Source organism: Pseudopipra pipra, chromosome 3, assembly GCF_036250125.1.
Source record: "Pseudopipra pipra isolate bDixPip1 chromosome 3, bDixPip1.hap1, whole genome shotgun sequence".
Taxonomy (NCBI): domain Eukaryota; kingdom Metazoa; phylum Chordata; class Aves; order Passeriformes; family Pipridae; genus Pseudopipra; species Pseudopipra pipra.
In genome coordinates, this window is record NC_087551.1 from 105,942,320 (window position 1) to 105,967,990 (window position 25,671).

A 25,671-nucleotide genomic window follows, 5' to 3' on the forward strand; every position below is an offset into this window, starting at 1 on the left:
AGAAACTGTAATTTTTCAGGAACAGAAATCCAAGCCATTGAGAGAAGAAACTGAAGCCACAGTGATAATAAATAACTGAATAATATTTGGTTATCTGTGCCAAGCTGTCTGAGAATGTCCCTGCTTTAGAAGAGAGCAAATCAGAAGATGTGCAGAATGAAGATTTGCTTTGGAAGTAGTCCTTAAAATAGACTGAGACATTCTTAAATTAAGTAAATGAAGTTTATATTCAGTGTTTCACTCATCATCACAGCAGATGCAAGTAATAGATAAACACTAGCCTATCTGGTGTATCTTCTGGCCTGTGTTAGATTATTCTCTGCAGATTAGCCTCTTATTATTTTAATTTTTAGGAAGTTAATGGTTCCAAAGAAGTGTATAAAATGATGAATATTATTTGGGAGACTATTCCATAAATAGTCTATAAAATATTTTTATCAGTGAGGGAGCTTTTCTGTTCATAATCCTAAGGGATTTTTTGCCCTAAAATATAGCATCTGCAGTAAATATAAACTGATTTAGTCTAATACTTTAAATCCTCTGTAACTGTGGGGTGTTTAGCTGTAGACCTGGATTTTCATTCATTTTGTCTGGCTTATACAAATGTCCAATCTAGGTACCCAAGGTCAAGTAAGTTGCCAACATTGGCTATAGAGCAAGGTCATCCATGGGTGAAGTGGTTGGTCTTCTAGAAATCCACACCCTGATTTACGTCACTGCATCTTCACCAGTGACTTGAGCCCACTTCTGTGAGAAATTAATGGAAGCCACTGAAATCAAAAGAAGAAATCAAGTATTTGTGTAGACTCCTGCTTAACTCACGGACTTTAAAAATAATTTTAATTAAATTCGTATAACTTTCCTTCTAGCCATAGTTTATTTTTCCTTTAATGTAACAATATTTAATAATTAATATTTAATAGCAATTACATAAGTGTTATTTTTATGTACATTTCTACAAACTTTTTTTTCTCTTTTCTTCACCTTGCAGATTTCATTTTGTCCCAAGCACAGGGGACTGTGAGCTGATTAACCTGTAGCCTTTGCTAGTTTGCTGCTGCTTGGCAGTGCAATCCTGATACTAAAGTCCACCTCTTTAAAATCAGTTGCATGAGACTGAGGAGAGAGGGACAGGTAATTCCTTGAGTTGCATTAATGAAACAATCTTTTCCAACATTGCTGAATTATTTGGAGCAGCAAAAATTTATTCTATCTGCAAAGAATTGCAGAAGGAGGGTTCTCATGTTATGAAATGAGCAACATTACTAATAGTTTGATAGTAATATGCTGGCAGCTACAACTAATTGTTGATAAATTCACCATCATAAATCTACAGAAAACAATGTTGATAACACCTATAAGATCAAATAATATCTACTCCTATCAAACTTACAATACAAGTTTAGGTCTTTTTGAATAGGAGCTATGTCCTGTAGGTAGTCATGGCCATCAGATGGTCAGGCTGTTTAGGAAAATGTTTAGCAGTCAGCAAATATAAGGTCTGAAAAAGAAGATCTTCATGGTCAATTAAAATACACAACTGTCACATTTAATTCCAACATAATCGAAGAAAAAGATTGTTATCTTCCCAGCTGAGGTGTTTTTAACATATTTTGGATGCACACAGTGTTTCCAGTACATTTCAGACTCATATCTAATCTGCGTCATCTTTCTCAGGTTTCTGTCAAAATTTTTGAATTCTTGGTTAATTATCAACGTTTGTATGATTTTCTTCCCTCCATCACAACATTTTTTCTTTTTCAGTTGTCTTCTCTTTTGTTCTATCATGTCTCTGTAAACATTCTCTGTCCTTAAAAAAACTACAAATCTTCCCAAATAAGCCCTGGAGTGCATACTCATTTTAATAGTGCAAGAAAACCTGTGGACATTTAAGTGCCTTAAGTGCTCTGAGCAGGGCATGTGTTTAACTATGGTGCTGAACTGGGGTTTTAGTGCTAATCTCCAGACAAATCCCTCCTTCTTGGAGCTGCTGTGCTGAAAGAGGACATTTCTGCCACCAAGTGCACCTCACCCCTCCTTCCTTGGCTCTGGCCAGACATTCCCTTCTCTGCAGTCTTGCTGACAGAGCTGACACACCTGTCCCAACATTGGGCAGTGCCTGTAGGAACAGTTCAGCCCAACATCAAAAACTGCTGAAGCTGAGAGTGGCAACTACCACCACCAGACCCACTGCCTCGGGATGGGGCTGCATACCACATCCCAGCTCCCTTTCCTTGGGAGGTAACATAGAGGTGAAACTGGGAAAAGCCCTAATACTTACAGAACTCAATATAAAAGTGATTTAAGGTACAGTGTGCACCATGCCAGGAAACACTTCATTATGCTCATAGGTGTTACCCAAAGAGCGCTGGTGTGTTTAGCATTTTAGATTTTCTGCCCTATAACACATGACACAAGGTTTATGCTGCACATGCTTAAGTCAGAAAAGGTGTTATAAGTAGAAAAATGGGGAAGGAATTAAAGAACAAACAGATTGCTCAGTGTGTTTGGGTTCACAAATAGCTTCGCCAAAGTAATATCTTTCTAAAGATGAATAAGAAAAACACTACTTGATTCTCTGTGAGCCAACAGAGAAAAGTGATTTATTCAATATGACTGAAACACTAGACATCTGTAGGATGGTCAGCAAACTTCCTGCTTCTATATACTCAGTATCACACAGGCATTGGCAGAACTAAAATGGAAAAGTGAAGTTTGTTTATTTTGGGCACAACTCATTGTATTTTTTCCAACAGTTCTTCCTACTGTAAACGAACCTGTATTCATTTAAGGCCAGGCACATCACTGTAAATTATCTCCCACAACAGTAGAGATGGAACAAATTAATATGGAAAGGTTTTATTTTTAAAACAACAACAAATGGCTGCAATCAACAACAAAAAGATCTCATTATAAACTGGAATGACGAATAAGTTGCACACACATAGGATACCCTTCCAAGAAAGGAAGGTCAAATAGCTAAAGGAATTTTGAAACTTTGACTGCGATCTATGCGATTACTCAATATTTCTCTCATCATTTGTTATAAACGTATATATAAGGATGAAAAGCTCATTTAAGGCAGGAAGGATAGCCTGCTGGAAATGGCACAGCCTTTGAATTTAGGAGTAGTGCTGTCTAAATAACTAATCTTTCCACTCTCTGTCTAAACTTAGGGAAAAAATTGTTCCAGGTCAACCCAAAATGACTTTTTTGTTAGTTTTGCCAGAATGAAAATGAAAGAAAAGATATTTCAGTTCTGATCAAATAAAAGACACTGCTTGATTTAGAATACTTCATTTATCATGTAGTTATTTTTTTCTTCATTTCAATTTTCTATTAGATTTAAGTAGGTTTACTCTCAAAATGTGTCAAAGTGAAAAATCTGAACTTTCTTTTTTCTAAAAAGGAGTGAAAAAATTCTTAGTTCAACCCCACACTCAATTTGAGATTTGCATTATTTTTTAGCCTTACATCACAGCTTTTCTACAACAGGAAGGTCTTTTAGAAGACTTTGATGTCCTAGGAACATCGTAAAAATTAAATCTAATGATCAAATTAAACATAAATAGTCTAGCATTTGCAAAAAGAGAAGGAATTAGGCTGATATATGTAATAGGTAGTTAATAACCAGACACAACAATATCTCTCAGTTGAGAAGATTTTTTAAAGAACATGTCAATATTGGTTTGAACTGTGAATCCTTCAAAGTCACCATCCTTAGGATATCTGGAGTGTACCGCAGCCAGTACAAATGGAACATGTTTATAATTGTGGAGGATGAATCCTCACTTCTTTTTAGATCCCTACCTCTGTTAAGGGAACTCCTTGGATACGTTTGATTTCACCTCTGCCTTTCTGCCATTTTCATGATGAAAAAAATTAGCAAATACAAGGAATGTGCGTGGGAAACAGGCAGAGCTGCTCTCCCAACATGGTACTAATTTGTTTCCAATCCTGTGGCAAATTATTCTCTTCTAAAAGAGAGGGAGTGGGGAACATTTCTCTCAGAGAGACAGAGAGAGAGAAAAAAATTAATAAATATTTTGCAGAAGGTGAACTTAGAGGTTCTGATGCAAATCCCGAACAAATTACAGTGAAGCAGAACCAGCTGGTGGGAGAACACTGCTGCAGTAAGCACAGTGCCTGACCTGGCCTGCCAGCACTCTGCAGTTCCCAGCTTTACTGTTGCTAAACACCTTGGTAAAAAAATAGGCAGAATGTGTTGAATTTATTCAATGAAAAACAAGAGATGATCCAAGTTATTTTATGAGACAACCTGATGCGGACCCTGGAGTTTCTACACCAGGTCACTCTGTGTGCTCAGAAAAGCTCAGTGCTGTCGAGTTGCTAAAGGGAAGCCTATGAGAGGGGAAGGCATAGTGGTCTGTAAGAAATGGAGGTTGTGACACAAAGCTCACGGGTACAGGAACACCAGTGGTATGTGCAGAGCTCACAGCTCTTATTATCTGCTACATCACTAACACTCTGTGCATGATGTAGCATGGCTAGGGGAGAATTTTTGTTTTGTTTTCATTTGTTTTGTTATTTTATCTTAGTTTTATTTTTAAATCACTATCTCAATTACTCGTAAGGGGCAGCCTGGCCACCTCTGAGAGAAGGAGACCTCTTCCAGAGAGGTCTGCAAAGGCAAATACCCTTGCAGGTGCAGCTCTGGGGAGATGTCTCACTATGGTATAAAAGTGGCAAGGAGCTGCATGTATCCATTACTTCTTTACTCCATTCTCTGTGGCCAACCTCCGAGCCTTTAAACTTTTTCTACATCTGTTAGGTGTTGAATATGTAATTTTTGGAAGGACGGGTTACCATTTGCTCATAATAACATCAGCATGACTGATCCCAAGCTTGGATGGAGCTCAGATTCTACCAAAACTTAAAATATTAAGTAACAATTTTTATATAGAACATAGAATGTAAATGAAGTGAAAGAAAGCCAGTGGGAAAGAAGGGGAAAGGTTGCAGTAGTGTAAGGATCTTTACTGTAGCAGGTTATTTAATAAGTGAAATCTGGAACCACATGAATAAGTGCCTTTTACAAGCTTAAGTATTGGGTAATTAAGGATTCTTGAGAACTTCAGATTTAAAATGGATGGTTTTCTAGGAAAGGTGAAGTAGTTCATCCAGAAACTGCTGGCTTACTGCAGGAGTCCTCTGACAAGATTCTGTGACCTGTAATATATAGGAAACCAGATTAAATCCTCAAAATGGTCCCTCGTGTTCCTCAAACATACATGTCTGAATACTCCAGCTCGGTTTACAAACAGTTAATGGGTAGTTAGCAATTTTTTCACAGGGTGGCAATAAAGGACTAATCAGCCCTTGTAGTAACAGTATGATTCTATAACAGCTTCTATTGACAGACTCTCTCTAACACGGCTTGTAAATCCTTTGTTTAAGGAGTCTTAATATAAAGTGTTACAATGACAATAATAATCTGAATGTGCAACCAATTCTCCCTCCTGTGCTGCCAGCACTGCTGATAATGAGCTAACAGAAGCACTGCTACTATTGCAATGAAGCCTGTGGGGAGCAAAGCCCTAACGGCTTTTATTAGTAACACCAAGACATGCCACTGTTTCATTCCAAACTGAAATGAATCACCTTTTCTATTTCTGTATTGGAACAGCCGTTGTTTATATTGCAATATGTTGCACAGTATGCACAAAAGTGCTACCTACTATTAGTCAGCTCTGAGTATTCCTCTGAGTTTTATCCAGGCAGTTTACATATTTTATTTTTTTTTTTTGTAACATAGTATATATAAACGTAGGGACTTCAAATAAGGCAACTTGGCATACTCTTGTCTTTCTGAACACGTAAAATGCTTTGGAAGATTTGTATATTTACATCACTGGAAGATAAAATCTGGTGTGCCAGGTAAAGCAATGGTGTCGCAATAGCCTCACTGTCAACCTGACCCTCTACTCTGGAGTAACTATTTCATAAGAAAAGGAGATTCTTATCCAGTGTTTGACCTATATGTTGAGGCAGCAAGCAGGAAACTCAAGTGGAAGGGTAGGATTGAGAAGTCTTGGATTTTCTTATTAGAATATATTAATAATGCAAAATATCTCCTTTACTCATTTCAAAAGTGCTGTAAATGACACAAAGGTTATTCAAGTCCCTGTTTACTATAAATTTAAATTTAGAATGAAGATTTGAGGTAAACGCTCTTTAAATGGTGTCTTGTGCATGCTCTCTCCAAAAAAACAGAAGCCATATCCAGCACAGTACCTCATGATCACAGTTCACCTTGGCTCATATGGAAGCTGTTAATTGCCCAACACCTCTGAAAAACAGGTCTGAACTGTATCCATCTGGGACCCAACAGATAAATAAATAGATACAGTACCAAATGGGAAAGGGTCATGAAAATCTTGGGCTCTCAAAGTAAGAGTCACAGTAGCTTATCCCTGTGCCTCTGTTACAGACCTAAAAACCAAACTACATAAAGCTTAAAAACATGATTGGGGCAGGCAGAGTCCTTGCTGCTGGCTTTTTAGGTGCTGTTGAAATAGAGCCAACAGAGCAGCACAAGGGATCTTCAAGAAGCCAAAGTGTTATTAATTACTATTATATTTATGTGCTAATGCTGGTAATCTTAAGTAACTGTTTGTGAGAATGTTTCAGCCTGGCTAAATCCAGAAGTATTGTGTAGATGCAGTAACTGTCAAGAATATGAGCTGTGGAACAACAAAAGCCACCTGCATTGCTCGCGAAGGTCTGGAACCAAAATACCGGAAAGACGGGGTTACATGCCAAGAAAAGAAAAATCCATTCTGTATGTTCTACATATGGACCGAGGCATGAGGCCCATAAAGATGAAAAGCTGACTCTAATTTTAGTGGGATGTTTCTATGACTAATGGGCCATGTCAGTTATAGGTCCTCTGGATATGTCACAGTACCTGCTTGGAACTGAAGGAGAGTTGTTTGATTCCCAGATGGACACTCTGGAACACTGGCATTCCCGCGAGCCATCGTGTACCTTTTAAATGCTGTTGTAGTAATGGTGATGAAAATAAAACACAGTCAGATCCTGCACTTTCATGGCTGGAGGCAGCAATCAGAGAATCGTCATTTTGCCAGGGCTGACTTCATTTGCTCTTTGGCAAACCTGTGAAGCAAATACGAAATCCAGGTATTATTATTTTCAGTCAAAATCCCAGCAACTGACATCTTTTGCTACTTTTCAAGTAGCCCCTAGTGACTCGGCAATACTAAAGGACTTTGCCATATTTGCAGGAGCACAGCCACTAAAAATAGTCAAGCATGTGCCTACAAGATGGCTTAGTCTGCACAGGGTTATAAAACATACACCGGACATGTGATTTGCTTTGCTGTCGTATTTTCTGAGTTGTGAGCAGCAACCTGCCAAAATAGAATTCGTTTGGTGATTTCTTCAGAGCTGTAAGCTTAAAACTGGTTTTTCTGTTCTTAATTTATGTCATAGGGTCTCAACAGCAATTTAATTTGAAGCCTCAGAGTGAGGGAAAGCCAGCTACTGATGTCTGTAGGCTGGTTGAATGTGTGCTGGCAGAGGGCTGGACTCAGAAACTGCGCTGGTAACTGCTTCAAAGAAGTGGCTGCTCAATCCTCAGACGGTCTGAGCATTTTCTTTCAGCAGGTGACACAAAAAGTGAAGCAGAAGTCTAGAAATGCAGATGCTGTACCTGAAAGTTACGACACCAACTTGGTATAAACAAACAACAATACACATTCTGCTGCAGTGATTTAAAAAGCCACAAGAACATTTTCACCTTCAGAGAAATAGTTCATTTATTTTCAGGTTTGTATTTGAAAATGTGGGAAGGGGCTCAAACACTTTGAAATTTGGAAATTTAAAGGAAACCTTTAGTTTGAAAAAATGTCACTGTTAAGAAATTATGTTATTTCTTTCTTTGTTTCTTTCTTTGTTTCTTTCTTTGTTTCTTTCTTTGTTTCTTTGTTTCTTTCTTTGTTTCTTTGTTTCTTTGTTTCTTTGTTTGTTTGTTTGTTTGTTTGTTTGTTTCTTTCTTTCTTTCTTTCTTTCTTTCTTTCTTTCTTTCTTTCTTTCTTCCTTCCTTCCTTCCTTCCTTCCTTCCTTCCTTCCTTCCTTCCTTCCTTTCTTCCTTCCTTCCTTTCTTTCTTTCCTTTCTTTCCTTTCTTTCTTTCTTTCTTTCTTTTTTTTGTACTCCTCACTCTGGTTATGATGGTATGTAGTGGTGTTTTTTTAAACATACCAATGTAAGACCAGAAGGAGAAAATACTCAGATTTCCTAACAAAAAATATCATCACAAGAGATGCTGTCTAATGTCACAGACTCAGTCATATGCTTCTAAAAACTGAGGTGTCACTCCAAGCAGTGTTAAGCCTTGCAATCTTCTGACTGTTGTCCAGTCTTTATCCACTGAAAGAGAAGCCATTTGTACCTCTATATACATAGTTTGGAAGTGGCTGTTTCCAGACCTAAAAAAAGGTCATAAATGTATAGACAAGAGAGCACTGTGATAATGTGATCCTTGTGATTCCAGGCATTAATACATCATCTCTTACATATAAGAAATTAGAAAGGAACATCAGAGTTTATTTTTAATGTTGATTCTCAGATTTTACCATATAAATCAGTTTTGACAGGAGCTTGTTACAAATGGCACTGCCACAAACATTTGCCATCAAGAATTCAACCCAAACATCAATGTGGGAGTCCTAGGAACAAAAAAAGAGAAATGAAACCCAAACAAAATCAAGAAACCCAAATAAAAACAAGAAACCCAAATCCTGTATGCGAAATAGGATTAATATATTAGGACTGAACTTGATTTTTTTGCTACTTGCAAGAGTTCCTGGTGAAGCTCCTGGCCCTTATCCACAGCAGCTCTGGCAGTGCCACCTGGTGCTGGCTGCATAATGGTCATCATCACTGGGGCAGGAGTCAGAGTCATGGCTAGGCTTTGTGAACGAAGATTTGGGAAGGGCTCTACCCATATTTGTTACAAGCGCGCTGGTGGCTAAAAAGGCCGATACGAGACAGGCACGTCCGGTTGCAAAAGGCACAGCAAAAAGACTCCTTAGGTGGTATATTCTGCAAGGCACGATTCTTTCTGCCTTGTCTTTTCTCCTTGAGAGTGATCCTGTGTGCTTTCTCAAAGGCATCAGCAGCGTTATAGATGGTGTGTCTCCAGGCCTCCTGATTGGAGGCCAGAGTAGATCAGTTATGTTGATCAATATGGCCAAGGCTGAGATGTTGTTTCAAGGAGTCCTTGTATCTTCTCTTTGGAGCTCCTCTCATGTGGCAGCCGGTGGTAAGTTCACCATAAAGCAGGATCTTAGGGAGGCGGTGGTCCTTCATCCTTGAGACGTGCCCTGCCCAGCGCAGCTGTGTTCTCAGCAAAGGGGCAGGAAGTGTCCTCAGAAATAACAATTAGTACTCAACTGAGGCAAATTCTTGTGTACCTTGTAAGTCAAGAAACATTACCAAAAAGATAGTTGATGAACTGACTTACATTGTTGAGCATCTAAAGGTTTCTTTTTTATGGCTATATGTGCATCAGTTTACTTTTGCTCTATGTTTTCATTCCAGTTCTTTTCTTCCCTTTCACCTCATGAAACTTCCCAACAGGCCAGAAAGTTCTCAAAATGGTTCTTCCACATCAAAATCAGAACCCTTGTTCTTTCTACAAGCAAGTCAACACACCACAGTGTGTTCTATCTGCATTTTTTGTGGCTGTGGTTCTGGAAAAAAAAATAAGTAGAAAGAAGTAATTTTAAAGATCATCCAGTTCGGATGTCCCCATGACAGGGACAATCTCATCAAGTCCCATAGACTTGTAGGGATCTAGCTGGAGCAGCAGATCCCACCCAAGTTTACGGTCGACTGCGAGTTTTTCATTCCCACATAGTCCTTCGTTTTTTGCCTTAGCTCCAAAAGAAGATCCCTATTCAGCTAGACCAGTCCTCTGCCCCTTTGCTTCCCTTCTGACACTTTGGAATTGCCTGCTCCTGTGTCCTTAGAAGGTGGTGCTTAAAAAGTGGCTAGCACTGGTGGACCCTAACACCTGCAAAAGTGTTTTCCCAGGGCTCCTTACTCACTAGTTCCCTGAACAGTCTGAAGTCTGCTCTCCTGATACCCAGGGCTGAAGTTTTTCTGGCATTTTTCTTCCTGCCAATAAGATTTTAAACTCAACTGCATCATGGTCACTGTGGCCAAGATGACCACCAATCACCAATTCACACAGGAGACCCTCTCTGCTAACAAACAACAAATCAGATGGGCATCTTTCCTAGTCCCTTCCAATCCAAATCATTCTATGATTTTATGATTATTTGGCCTTAAAAAAAACCAAAACAACAACCTAATTTCCTAGTTTGCATTTCTTAGTTGGTGTGGAACTAATTTCACCTCATTTTCTGTTTACTATGTAGGCACCTAGATCTGAGGAAGTCATTCTGTGTCTGCTTTATAGCCAATGGAGCTGAAATAGGTGCAGTTCCTAAGGGAACAATCCCACCCATTTTTATATCTACTAATACCCTAGAAGTACCAATTCCCACCCACTGGGCACAAAGGGAGTGCAGGATGACCAGGCTTGATGCAAACCTTCAGGCCACAGGTGGCTGTCTGGAGCCTGACAGATGCTGGTACCTCACACCACACCAAATTGTGCTGATGTGGGGCTGAGAGAACCTGGGAACCTCTGCTTTAGTCTCTGCTTGCAAGACTTCGCTCTTACTGCTGTTTCATACTCTGTGAATTTTTTTTGCCCAACATATCATGGGCACAAATTGCAGCCTATTCTTTACTTTGAGGACAGACACAAAAGAGCTACTGTTAAAGTCCTAAAGGCAGCCTATAGCTATTGATTCGATTTCCATTAGCAGCATTTACATATGCAAGCAGTTACAGGCTACAGGTGGTTCAGACAACCCCATTTTCAGCATGCTGTAAGAGGACAAGAATGATATCATGGCTATTACTTGTTTCTATTTCTTATTTATTCATATGTCTGACCTATGGACTCTCTTTCTTCCGCCATACCCAATTTATGTGCATATAACATATTCATGGAAACCCAAAGTATATCATTTGCTGCCAGCCAGCCCACACTGAGTAAATACAAAAAAGAGGCTACATTACAGTGTGGGAAGTGTGGTATCACAAATATGTGCAAAAGTAAGGGCTCACCTCATAATTCATGTGTGAGGGAATGAATATGACATAGCTAAGAGTTTTCATTGTTAATTTTTTTTTGCAAGCAGATTGTAATTGTTAACAGGCAGGAGCTGTGGCTACGTGTGGTCCCTCTCTCATCTTCCACTTTTGGTGGCTGGGGGAATGTTGGTGGGGAATGCCAAGTTTGAGTGGACCTTGATGCTCTCGAATCACCCCACAAGCAGTTACAGAGATGGAGCTATTAAACGAGCTACGATTGCCTGCTCCCTTCCAGCTGCAACCACAGACCTGATGTCTCTCAAGACAACATACCTGCCTCCCCAGAGCCAACAAATAATGTCTGATTAGACCAGAGCCCGTTCTCTGGGGCGCTATGGCAAATCTCGTGGCTTATCAGCTACAAACCTGGTCCCTCTGCTGTCAGTCAGGGAGTTGCCCACATTGCCTTTAATGAAGAGGATTGGAATAGATGTTGCTGATTAAAAAACCTGCAATGATCCTGTTTTAAGTGTCTTGTACAGTGAGTTTTCCAATTAAACTTCAGCATTGTAATGTACTATAGGCATTGTAATTGCAGTTACAGATGTTTCTGACTTTCAGAAAAGATTTCCTTATGTCTTGTAAAGTTTCATACTCAATGTGAAAAACAAACCCTTTACTAATTTTTTTTGTGCATGGGGGGCAAAAATGTTCTTCGTTTCAAACTTAAGACTTCTTTTTTTAGTTTGTTTTGCACTGAATTGAAAATATTTTAAGGTTTTAAAATTTTTTTTTAGAAAAAGAGTATAGAATTAAAAAGATACTTTTTTCACTCACTCTGTGAGCCTGTGGTGATGGCTGGGAATTTTAATAGTATTTTCTGACCAGTAGAAAAAGCTATAATGAGGTTTTCTCTTCAGTGGCTACTTCTGGTTTTTGAAGAGTTCAATTAGCTCTTACCTAGCCAATAAGCACAAGAATGGCTTTGAGAAAGCTGGCAAAGCAGTGGCTGTCACATTGAAATACACTTACGAACACATTCCTAGTTCTTGTGGTTTCACGGTTTTCAGCAATGTGCCTGCTGAATTCTGTTATATTTTCGTAAATTATACTTTAAAAAAAATTAGCAAAATACTTTTCTTTCTTAATGTCAAAAAGATATAATAACCAAAATATAATCTGATGTGATGTGACACTATGAAACCAGTCTTCCAGAAAATTGATTCCAGCAAGCAGTAGTCCCGGGAATGGTTTCTACCCACTCCTCCATTTTCCAGCTTATGTCAGAGCCTTTTTAATATTTAAATGGAGAAATTATCAAACACAGTGATTCTTTTCCTCTTTACTTCTTTACTCTCATCTTCTTATTTGCTTTAAATGAAACTAAATGCACCATTGGGAAAAGAAAAAAAAAAGGAAGAAATGCAAAAATAAATAAGATTCGGTCTCCCTGTTGTACACATCAAAGATTTTAATGGAAACTCAAAAAAACTTCCCCTTTTCAATTTTTTGTCATGTGAGTGGCGAATACATTAAAAGTCCTGAGCACCAGCAATCTGGCTGTAACCCACTGCTTTCTTTTGCAGCACGGGACTTTCCTGAATGAAAAAAAGAAACAAAGAAAAGTAGTTACAAGGTGAGATGACTGTTATCCAAAATGCAGATGCCTATGCACAAGTTGACTGCCCACCTGGATAATTCTGACAGATATCCTCTGGGAAATCCAGAAACAGGATGTGACAAATGCTCAGCATGCGCTGGGGTGACTCAGAAACAACCTTGTAGCAGGAGCTTGATGTTCCTAGCATGAGACATGGGTTATAGAAGCATTATTGTTGGGAATCAAGTGAATACCTTTTCCTACCTGGGTAGGAAAACCTCCATTTAGATAATATTTAGTCCATAGTCTGTGGTTTTTTAGGCCCTAAAAGAAGAGCCTGAGAGAGAACAACTGTCTCTTGAAAGGCTGCAGATGTGTAGTCACCAAAGATATAACTGCATTAAGCTGAGATTCTTCCTTTACTAAAGAGAAAAGAAGGGCAAAGGTGTGTGAAGGGAGAGTTTATACATTCTTCCTTCAGTTCGCTGTGTTTATAAAAGAAAGGCAGAGCTTTGCAGAGTGCGAGTCTTGGAGATATTCTAAGAACAGTTATTTAATATGCTGATCCAAATGCCTGCAATTATGGTATATGCTACACATTTCGATTTCATCAGCATTTAGAGACCATTCAGATATCATCCACAGGACTGAAAAATATAGCTGAGCAGAACCAGGACTGTTTCTTGACATAGTTCAGAGATGTTTTGAAAAGGCTAAAGTGCTGTCATTTTCCTCATGGCTGAAATGTACAGGTGGTTCAATCTCCTTCTATATATTTATGGGCAGAAAGCTCAGGAGGAGTATATTTAGATGTGAGTATTAAAATATGTTCTTTTCAATGTTACTGGAATAGATTTCCACATCAATTCAAATGTGTTGCCATATATGTGAGAAATGATGTGAGGGAATCTGCATGAGCAACTTATACCTCGTGTTTAAAACCATCTATGGAAGTCCTAATTATGTTGGCAATATTTATACTTCATATAATGCTTGCTGGGAGTATTAGACACTTACTTGATAAGGAAAACATTTGACGATGAGAAAATCAAAAATTTACATGGTCAACTATGGCAGACCAAAGTCTAGCTGCTTAATATTGTCTGTCCTGTTTGGCCTGAGACACATTGGTTGAGCCACATTGATACGTAGAGAAAAAAAAAAAAAAGAGGCAATTATAGCTGCCCGTGAAGGCAGATCCCCTTACAGATACTAACAAATAACTTGTATCAGCATATATTCTGGAGAAGTCCGGGTACCCCAATACCTGAAAAGCCACTTGTTTTAAACTAATTTAATTTATATAGTGCTGAAACTGTGTGCAACAGAATCATAACAGCATGAACAGCACAATTGTTGTCTTTGTTTCCTTTTCTTCTTCCATGGTCAATATCTGTGCAAAACTCTGTCTTGCCCTAGTTTGAGTACTTCTCTATGCTCCATAGCCACCGAATAGTGTTGAGACTCAAAATTTACCAGGTGTTAGTCAAGAGCACTGACCAAGGTGGCAGAACGCTGTTACCTGTAACTGAGGTTTTCCTTGCTCTGCAGGCATGAAGCAGAGGAAAATGATAATCCAAGAGGAGTCATGGCCCTTGCAGTTAGCATCAGGGTTCAGCTCACCTGGCTGCTCCATTGAACTTTGGACCTCTGCAGAGGTCCCGCGATGGTCAGTGGGGAGACCCTCACTTATGGGGTGTGATTCCCCTGCTCTGCTGGGTGTCTGTTGGAAAGTCAGTGCTGTTGTGTTCTGAGGGTACCTTTCCATCCCCACCCACGGCCCGAGGGAGCTCAGGTGGGTCTCTTAGGGACCACTCTTGGTGTGGGGCAAGGAGACCTTACCCTGTGCTGGGCAAGGTGCAGGCTCCTCCCTGGAGCTCCCTGGACACCCTTCTGTTCCCTGCCTGTCGCTGCCGGGACACGGCCCTCCCGGGCGCGGAGGGAGCTGCTCTGCAGCCCTTGGAGATGCTCAGCCGGGTAATGGGAAAAAGCTCGTCGTCTGAGCTTCCACAGGCAGTTTCCTTGTGCCGGTAGGCAGGAGGCGCCATTACACAGCCTGTGAGGGAGAAGGAGCGAGGAGGCGAGCGGGGCGAGGGACGCCCGTGCATGTCGAGCTTCGCCGGGACCCCCGGGGCCCTTCCCGGGACAGCACCGCCGGCAGCCGCAGCCCCTCCCGCGCTCACACGCTCTGGTCACCACCTCAAGATCCAAGGAGCAGATGTTTCCCAGCTCCTGGCCGCGGAGGAGGCTACAGCCCGCAGCAGCTCAGCCTCTCCCGGTGTCTTCCAGGTGCGCCCCGGCCGTGGCACCCTTAGCCCCGGGCCCCCGCTCCGCCCGCGGGGGCATCCTCGGCAGAGGATTAAAACATACCACCAGCCTATTGATCATGAGCATGAGGATCGCACCTGAAAATATAGCATATGCTACCGAATGTATGCTTTTAGTATTTGATGTCCTTTAGCGCAGGGGATAATTCTGATATTAGCGCGGGTCCTACCCTCCGGCAAAATGCAACCGAATGTGGCACAGCTGAACTGGGATGGGATTCCATCCACTGCGCTCCAGCACTTCAGCTGCTCTTCTGCCTCCTGAAAAACTTCTCTGTTTCTGTAGGTAAATTAATTAACTGGGAAATATGTCTTTTCCTCCTCAAAATAATGACGACAGCAAAAAACCCGCAAAAAACCCACAAGACACACCACCACCACAAAACAAATATCAAGAAAAATAAAATAAAACAAAACAAACCCCCAAACCTGACATTTCATTAAAATGTCAAAACCTACCATTTGATTAGAGGGTGCTTGAGGATTTTTTTTTATTAATGTGGTCTTTATGTATGTGTCAGAGAGGGAAAGGGAAGGACAGATGAGAGGAAAAGAAAAAAAAAGATGAAAGAAAATGAGGGTGAGGGAAGAAAAAAATAAGTGCAGAGAAAACACGAAAGAAAAGGGAAAGACAAGAGGAAAGAGGAAAAGATAAGAAAGGAGAAGAGAAGAGAAGAGAAGAGAAGAGAAGAGAAGAGAAGAGAAGAGAAGAGAAGAGAAGAGAAGAGAAGAGAAGAGAAGAGAAGAGAAGAGAAAAGAAAAGAAAAGAAAAGAAAAGAAAAGAAAAGAAAAGAAAAGAAAAGAAAAGAAAAGAAAAGAAAAGAAAAGAAAAGAGAAAAGCTGGTATTTCCCGCAAAACTTTGTTTCAAAGGGAAGTCATTTTCAGCTGAAAATATTTCAGCAGCAGCAATAAAAAATTAACTTTAGCAAGTAGTTAAACCACACAAATAAATTTACTCACCTGCATGGCATAATTTCCTTATTTGAGTAAAGTTTATGAACTGCTCATGTGTCAGTAGGATGAATTCCTGGTAAAGAACTGATTTATTTCAGTGGAGCAATCCTAACACAAATCGGGTATAAGATCAGGATAGGTGTCTGGCTTTGGTGATTCCTGATTTACACCATTAGCCAGCGGAACTGAACTCTGACATTTCTCCTTAAACACGCTTTAGTATTAAATGAAACTGGCTTGTTTGACCTAATGTTGTTCGCTGCACCACGGAGATAATATTAAACTCTGCCCTAACATGTATGTACATTAACCCTGATGATCCTAAAGGGAGGTTGAACTTGTGCATGTATCAGAGGGCAGAATTTATGCCTGTACATATAATAACCAGAAATTTCAATTATATAGCTGGCACACGACAAATTTTAAATTGATTTCTGAATAAAAGCAAGCGCTTTACTGGTTTTAGCACTTGGCCAAGTCAACTGGAAAGAATGTGTAAACTTTACCTTTTGCCTACTCCATCTGCCTGAGCCTTGAGAGTTGCCTTTTCATAAGCCTTACTTGGGATTTTGTTATCCACTCTACAGACGCACTGCAATTTTTATTTTCCTTTCAACCACAACAACCCTCGAGTCTAATAAGAACTGGCATTATGTTGATATTTTGTGAAATAATACTGGTTTTAAGGTTTATGTTTTGGGATGCCTGCAAAAATCAGCCAAAGCCATGCTCTGAAGAAGCTCAGGAAGCTGCAACGTGGATGCGACGAGTTCAGGGATACAGGACAGGTCACCTCTTCGGCTGCCTGGTAGCGAAACTCTTCGATGTGAAGGACCCGAGGACTCACAGGGGGGATTTTTTTGCTCGGTGAAGTTTCTCTCTGGCCGATGGCTGCAGCTCAGAGCTCCTCGAGGGTTTTGGGAGGCTGCGGGCTCTCCGCTGGCCCCCGGGGGGAGCTGCAGGCTGCCGCAAGGCTCCGCTCGCCCGCCCGGGCACCGGGAGCGGGACGGGAATGGGGACAATGCGGGTAAATCACCGCTGTGACTAAACAGCCCACGGTGGGAAAACAACAATCCAAAAACTGACGACGGGTAGAAGTTCTTTTTCCACCTACAGCTGAGAATGTGTTTGATAAGCAACACCTAAAACATGTTAGGAAGGAGACAGTTTGTTTGCTTGAGAGTGACTTTCTTGGCAGCAGGATTTCTCCCTAATTTATAACCATTATATAAACTTCTGACTTCCAGATTCACACTGTGAAAATATTCAAGATGAACTAATCAGGGTGGAAATCTGAAATTGTTTCTGCATGGTTTATATCCCCCATCTGGCAGCGCAGAACAAACAATATGACCCTGATGGTGTTTACATGAGTTACCTTGTTGGAGGAAATGATTGTACTTAGAAAATTGTCCTTGCTCAAGAAATTTAACAACTTGTTGGCCTAAGCAGGGCTTTATATCTTTTTATTCTCTTCTTTTTCCTTTTTTCCCCCTTGAATGTGTTTGAGGAGGGGAAAGTTATTAACCGTGAATTAGATCTTTCACACCACATCTGTCTTTTAACTAGGTTAAATGTTCAAAAGTTACTGTTGGTCTCTCTGCTCACTCTCTATCGAGAGCTGTACTAGTGAGAGTCTTCAGAAATCCTTATTATTATTCTTATTACCTTTTAAGACATTCAATGTGGCTCTCTTCCCCCGCTAAAAAACTCAGCTGTCAGCAGTTTCAAGTGGCTCTGTAAATGCAGCGTGCATGGTCAAAAAGCAAAAACGTGCTCCCTGATTTTCATTTTGCTGCACCCTAAGTGGAGTTTCACTATAACAAAGTTTATTATGACCAGTTTTCACGGTATTTGATTGGATTTGCAATTCTGTCACTCACCAAGGTTTTCTTTTTGGTAGAGTTAGGGAGTAAAAGGTATAGCTTGACAAATACTAATAATGATAATAAGACAAATTTGTCTTCATGAACTCTGGACTTTTCAGCAACTTTAGAAGAAAAATTTTGTTTCAGTCATTGCCTTGCAGTGCAGAATATTTTGCATTTGTAGCAGAGTCTGAATCTGCATCCAGAAGTGTTCCAGAAAAAATATAAACACATAACGTTATACCGTGAGAATTCATAACCCTAAAAGGTAATTATTTTTATAAAATACGGTCATTTAAATTAGACTTGTTGCACAAAGTTAGCATGGGGAAGACAATATGTCTTTTTTTTAAACTTAAAATAAGTGAGGTCTTGTGTAGTGAACCATTTAAATTTTTTGGCTCTAGTTTGTATTATTCTGTAGCTTTCAGTTGGCCTTCTAGTGATCACTGTGAATTAATGGGATATGACTCTGTCATGTGAGCTTTCCAAAAAAATGATGGAATTACATTAAATTTATTTTACTATGAATTCCATCTATGTTCTCCCAGAAAAATTCCTGGACACAAATAATTTTAAAAACAACAAATCTGGCTTGTCTTTCAGGCTGAAAATTATTTTCCAAACACTTAAATTCATAATTAAAAAGTGGGTTTTCTTTCATCCTGATATAAAGAGCCAAGATAATGCACACTTTGCATTAAAATTCTGGCAGTTTTTATACAGTTATTTCTTAGTCCAAATGAAATTTATATGCTAAATGATTTACATAAAGCATATAGCTTGAATGTTTAAGATGATTTGAAGGAAAACAACATATCCAATGTCCCAAAGTGACTCTGTGTTAAGACCTGGTTACTAAATAAACTGCATATTTAATTTGGACTTTTTTTTTTTACTTTTTTTTTTTTTTAATGAAAGACGTGTTCTGTGTTGGAGGGAGCTGCAGCTATATAAAGCACTAAAAGAAGTGAATTCTATGGCAAAGCAAAACTACCATTGAGTCTTAAGGAAACAGAATTACGGTCAAATTATAAAAAGAAAAAAGGGAGATTTTGGACATACGAAATAAAAACTTATTTCTTGAATGCATTGTAGTGTTAGAGAGATCCTAAGGGTGTTTGAACATGACAAATTTTTAGGAACTGGGAGACGTGCAAGAACGTTGTGAACATTTAAAAAAAACCATATCCAGTTTATTTAAAAGATTGAATTACGCATTACTCAGTAGAATGCAAGGAAGTAAAAAAGAAAAGATGTCTTTTTGGAAGAACTTTTTGCCTTGTTTAAAGGTCTAATGTGAAGAATGTAGATTTTTCTTTTAAATCACAATTATTTTTTTTCAGACAGATGAACAGCAATTATTTGTGAAAGTTTCAAGGACTATTTTAAAGTGTATAGTTATCAAATAGATTTTAAATTTGTTGACATGAAACCTCTTATCATTACTTACAGGAAACACAGATTCTAAAGAAAAAGAAAACTCTGAAAATGTTGACTAATATCTAAAGTAATACGGTGGAATGAGTGTTAATTTAAATCCTTTACATGATGAAAAAAAAAGAAAAAAGTGAAGGTAAACTGCTGTTTAACAGCTTCCCACTGTTATATAAACTTTCAAACAACCATGAAATGTAGGTCTCTGGACATCACTTAAAAGAACCACAAATAAACAGAGGGTCGTACCACACTTCTGTTCCCTAATGTGTAACTAAAAGCTTTAGCTAAGAACAAAAAGTGTCTAAAACTCTTTTTTTTTTTATCTACTGCCTTGTGTACCATAAACACAAATAAGCAAAGCAGGGCTGGAGTGAGGAGGTAGGATGCTGCCTGCCTGTGAATAAGGCACAGAGGAGGTAAAAAGGCTTTTAATGTCTCCAGAGGGTCATCTTACCTTTGTGCATACAGCAGGCTGGGACATTTATGTAGCAAAGAATCACCTACTTAAAATATAAGGATGCTGCATTTAACACTCCTGTGCCAGAACATCTCTGGGGACTTGTATATCTTTCATGGAAATTTGCTGAAGTGTAACAGTTTAGCAATTACTTGGGACTTAGAATAATGGTGTACTTTTAACAAGGTAAAACGCAAGCAGGGCTGTTATATCTAATGTACCTCCAGCCTGCAAGGCTGCATCCTCTTCAGACCTACTCTGATCATGACCAGAAATTTGTGGTGGTCCTAGATCACACAAAATTTCCCTGAAATCGAGGGTGGCCCTGTATAAGCTGGAATTTCCTCCTGAGAGGAAGCATTGGTACCTGTGCTGTTACTGGTGCTGCATATGCCAAGCCAGGAAGAAGGGTCAGTACCTGGGAAGAAACCCAGCTCTGGGTGATGGCACAAACCCACTACCAGAAAATAATAATCATCTCTTAGCTGCACTTGTGTAATCTAAGCAGGATTTTTTTCTCCCAAAATAATACTTGCAATACTTTTATCCCTTGACTCCAAAACAGTATAAATAAAACAATATAAATTAAAAAAAATATAAATAAAATCTGCAAGGGTAATTTTCTTTGAGTCTTGCTCCAAAACTATCCTACCTAACCCACTTACCAATCCCACCCCCCCCCCAAAAAAAAAAACAAACCTCTCCTTTGGGGATTTCATTCTTGTTTTTGATTAAGCAAAGAAAGTGTTTAGGTAGCACAGTGACGAGCAGCAGCATAAATCCAAAGTCCACTGAATGTAGCATGTTTAGGAAAAAGTGGGGCCTCTGGTTCAGACAGAGTAATTAATATCTATTGGGGTATAGGCTTCCTTGAAATATTCATTATGTGAAATCAGGTACTTACATGTGCAGCAATTAAGTTGATATATATGTGTGTATTATTTATTTATTTGTGTAATGTGTGTGTGATAAATTACCAGTATGTGGACATATTTTAAATCCTGTTCCTAATCTCAGTATTGGTCATGTAACCTAAGAAGGAATGAAGACATAAGCTCGAGCAGTGATGGTTATACAATACCACAACTAGAGCGGAACATAATAGAAATGTCATTACAGCACAGGGCTGCACACAAGCATTCTGACTGCTTGCAGGTTTTCTTTGGATGGTAAAACAAGGTGTGGGGGTGTGTGTATGTTTTTGTGTATAGCAAGGATTAATCAAAGGATCCATATGCTCCCTTTGTTCCCATTTACAGGAACATTTCACAGCAGGAGCTCACTGGTGGCATTTCTAGAGTGATGTGTTAGGCGGATGTTGATGCAAAGGGTTACAAGCCCTAGAATGAAGTCAAAAACATGTGAGTGACCCAATAATAATGCAATTTACAGAAGGAGTATCTACAGGAACAGAAAGGAAAAAATATATTCCCCATCTGGGCAGTTATTGAACATTTTTGACCGTGAAACACACAAAATGGGGTGGAGCAGAGATTTTCCTGGCTTGCCTTCCACATCAATCAGTTTGTTGGGAATTGTGCACAACAAACACAGTTGTGCCACTCTGAAAAAGACAATGGATCAGAGAAACAGCAACAACATTTTTCCAAAATGACTGGTGGTTCTGGGGTCTCATTGGACATACTTTGAAGCTGTCACACTTTCAGGAAACATTGAAGCCCTATTCTCTGAAACTCAGGCCCTCTCAGTCAACTGAGGGCAAAACACATTGTGTTTAGGAAGGCTCCGAGTGAGGGACATGAAAATCTTCATCCAAGATAATTGTGTTCAGGGGATTTCTGTCACTGGAGTAAACAACTGTGGGACTTCAAATCCACTGTTCTTATTATTGATGGAAGCGATTTTCAGCCAAAATGGAGAAATAGCACACCATTGTGAAATAGCCAAAAAACCTAAAATTATAGATACCTTCTAAAAATAAAAAACATTTCAAAGAATGTGCTGATCCCACACCTTTTCTGCATATGTACTAACACACAAAGCCAGTTTTTAAACTCATGAACATGCTTTCAAGTAACATATACAGGTTATACGATGTTTGAGTTTTGTCACTGAAATGACTTTGTGTTGACTGTTGATGGTGTGTTAAAGGCTTAGGGTGCAAAATGGTACTTTTCACTTCTCAAATGCCCTACAAAGGTTTTTGTGGGTTCTCAAGACTATAATGGACTTTCACTTTCTTGAAATTCAATCTATTTTTTCTGATTTCTAAAAAAATAAACCAGTATAAGAATGTTGATGTGTACTTTAGAAGACCATATTAGGCCAGGATTAGCACTAGAGGTTGTTGTATTTTTTTAGTTCAAGATTTTTTTCACGGAAAAGTCAATTTCATCAATGTTTTTTAATTGTTAAAGTAGAAGCCAAGAAACAAAAAATGTTTCTAGGTATCAAAGTGTCTTTTCAAAAAGAAAAGCCCCAATTGTCTGATTATGTTTTTTCTTCCCTTTTTTTTTTTTTTGAAACTGAAACAGTCAAAACACAGTTTTATGTTCAACTGAAAAACTGAGAAAAAGGGAGAAATAGTTTCTCTTTCAAGAATGTCATCAATACATTTAATTATTACTGGAAGCAAAAGGCTCTGAGTGCTGGAATATTTTTCTTTTCCTTTTTTTCCTTTAACATACTTTTTTTGTGTATGTGTGTGTATCTGCCTTTACAAGGCTGTAAATTGTGATTAATCTCCCAATCTATCACCAGGATTGAATTACAATTCATACTGTGCTGCAAGACTAATTAATTTAATAGTCTTATGTAAGTGCACTCTAGCTGTGGCATTTTGAGCCTCCTCACACATGGTGGGTTTGAGACTCTGAAATGAATCTGAAACTTTTTAGGTTCATGTTCTGGGCAACCCTGAGAACGTGCCAGCTTTGGCTGCTGAGGTCTGTGCACACTTAGCTCTGACAGATATTGTTCGGGTTAGTCAAGCAGAAGGACAAGCACACATGTTCTTTCCACACCCATCCTCTCAACCCCACGTAAAATGCCCCATTCCTAAGAAATCCTTCCTCAAATATCTTCCTATATGACTAACCTGAATAGACTTTCCTGCTTACTGTCTTCTCCTCATGGTCCAGACACCTTCAATTCTCCTTTGAGTTTTGAGAATGGTTGGACCAGAAGCAACAGAAGGTCCTATGGTCTATAATATTCCTGTAGTTGTTTGGTGCCCCAAAATTCAAAGGAGCTTAAAACAGCAGATTGACTTGTGAAAGGTTCTTCCTCATCAGCTCAGTGAAGTCATCAGAGAGACTGATGGAAGGAATTGAGCCCAGAATATACTTTTATAATTCCTATACAAGCAATGAAAAAAATCATTATATTGGAAGTAGAAAAGTTCTTTACTCTAGGAAGGAATTAAATTCCTCTTTCCATACACCAATGTGCATGTGCTCATCGGATCTTATTTTTTGTAACACAGATGAGGATTTTCTCCATGTTCTGATGTGCATTTCCACAATGACACTGATGGTTTTGTACATATTCTGTTCTGTATTTTCTAACATTGCTGTTGGCTTCCTGCCCGTGGTGGATGTGTTTTTGAACTGCCGGTTTTGACTGTGTAATTTTATTTTTTTAATTTTTTGTTTTCTTCTGATTTACTAGCATGAGCTTTTACTCAGTGAGAAATGCTGGCCTAAGTTTTTCCACAGCCCTGAAACTCATGAAGCAAAGAGCAAGTTCATTAATTGAAGACAAAAATGGAGCTTCCAGGAAAGGCCAGTGGATTTCTACCCTCACTGTACACAATCTCCTCTAGAGGCTCAAGAGGAGTTGGATTGTGAAGGTATCCCAATCCAACTTGGAAGGATTCCTAATTTCCTTTAAAGCTAAATTAGCTCTCTAGCACTGTCATGGTGAGATCACTGTCAACTAAAGCAGTGGAATACCATTGCCAGGGTTATCTCAGCTGCATCAGTCAATAGCTTTACAATTTTGACATTTGGGAGAAACAGTTGTAAGATTTTAATGAGAGCAGACACCTACCACCCCCAAGTAGCCAAATGGGCTAAAAATATCCCTTGTTTTGGTACTCCTAGGTTCCCTGAGGTTAGTGATATGTTTAATTTGCTGTCCATTTGAATACAGGAACTCCCTTGACAGGTTCTTGACAGTGGAGAGTTTTGTTAATGTAGGTCTGAATCAAGTAACATTCTCACTCAGTCCCCTTCTTTAGCTGTCCTCAACAGTATATTGCTTTCATTTTGTTCATAAAATGAGGGCAACAAAGATTCCAAGGATCTGAATGGTTCTCTGTTGTTCTTTATTTTCAAAATAGAACCATTCCCCAATAATCTTTCCCTATTTATTTATTCTGCCTTAACAAAAAACAAACAAACAAACAAATCCCCAAACAAAACAGCAACAAAAAACCCACAACAAAACCCCATGAATTAAAGAATACTTAACAGTCCTTGCTGTTGTGAAATTTTCTTTATGAGGTTCTCAATTTGAATTCCCGTACATTCCTTTCTTACTGATTATGGTTTCATGCCCTTTTCTTAGTAAAGTGTTCAGAAGCCCATGCTGAAGCACAACGGGCTGACTGCGGTTGAGTTTATGGCAGAGTAGGGGCCTTCCTTTCTTGTTCCATGTTAGGAGCTGTACTGAAGCAACTACCCTGCTGAAAGTGTAGTCAGTTTGAGACCAGCAGCTTCTGGGAGGTAATTGTGGCCATTTGCCATCAACTTTGGTTTAGCAGATTACACATTGAGCAGTCTAAAGAAAGGATTATATGAGGAAGAAAAAGTTCTATTCAGATATTAAACTTGTTCCCCTTGCATAAGATGCATCTTACCTTTTATATGGAAAATGCAGACCTTAAACATTCTTTTCTTATTCCTACCCGAGATGCTCCAGAGCTACATTTGCCACAAGTGGTCCATCTGAGTAAGTCTGTGGATTAGTTAAAACATCCCTGTTTCCTTTGGCAAAACCAAAGCTTACTTCTTCAGTGGAATAACATTACAGGCTAGTGTCCTCATCATTAATCTACAGGTACAGTTTCTTTTAGGGATCTTGAACAACAGAGAATCTGGGTGGAGATCAGCCCTAAAAGACACACTTAGCTGAGAGGAAATGTGGAGAACAGATGTTTGGAAAATGGCTAGAGGAAGGACTACTTTTGATCAGTAATTACTGTGGTCTTAGGATGCTCTAGGAATATCTGCTGCCCCTGGTATTGCTGGTGAGACAGAGGAGCCCAGCACGGGCATATTAACAAGTGACAGGATGAAAGGAAATGGCCTCAAGTTGTTTCGGGGGGGGGCTTAGATTGGATATTAGGAAAAAATTTCTTCACTGAAAGTGTGGTTAGACATTGGAATAGGCTGCCCAGGGAAGTGGTGGAATCACCATTCCTGGAGGTTTTTGAAAGGGTTGTAGATGTGACCCTTGGGGATCAATTTTAGTGGTGTTGGGTTAATAGTGGGACTCAAAGATCTTAAATGTCTTTTCCAGCATAAGAAGTTCTATGATTCTATATGGTAGAGAAGAGTTAGCACAGAGCAGGGAAGATGTAGAAACCAAAGGCATCAGTAGTCCCCGAACTGAAAGCAAGATTTGCTGACAAATGGTCTGATAAATGCCTTCATGACTTTGCTGGTTGCTTTGCACAGCACTCCCCTATGCAGTGTGGGTGCACCTCACAGTGATTTCTGCAATCCACTCCACTGCTCAGTGAGTGTGTGCCCCAAAGAGAGGGTCTGCACATGGTTTGGAATTTCTTGGAGGTATCTTGAGTTGGGCTGAGATACCTCAAACAGTTATGTAGCACTGAAATAGATTTGTGTAGAAGCCACATGATGACTACAGATCAACTACTATTTGCAGTCAGGAATATATGCAC

At 39.3% G+C, this 25,671-nt stretch overlaps 2 long non-coding RNA genes across 2 annotated transcripts; one reads left to right on the plus strand and one right to left on the minus strand.

Moving 5' to 3' along the window:
* Positions 1-4,996: 4,996 nt before the first annotated feature.
* Positions 4,997-7,115, minus strand: LOC135410638 (uncharacterized). The gene is made up of 2 exons (XR_010428808.1): positions 6,726-7,115; positions 4,997-5,190 (listed from the first exon to the last, which is right to left on the minus strand). It is a non-coding gene; the product is annotated as an uncharacterized LOC135410638 (long non-coding RNA).
* Positions 6,980-7,771, plus strand: LOC135410639 (uncharacterized). Its single transcript, XR_010428809.1, has 2 exons — positions 6,980-7,161; positions 7,474-7,771. It is a non-coding gene; the product is annotated as an uncharacterized LOC135410639 (long non-coding RNA).
* The last annotated feature ends 17,900 nt before the right edge of the window (positions 7,772-25,671 follow it).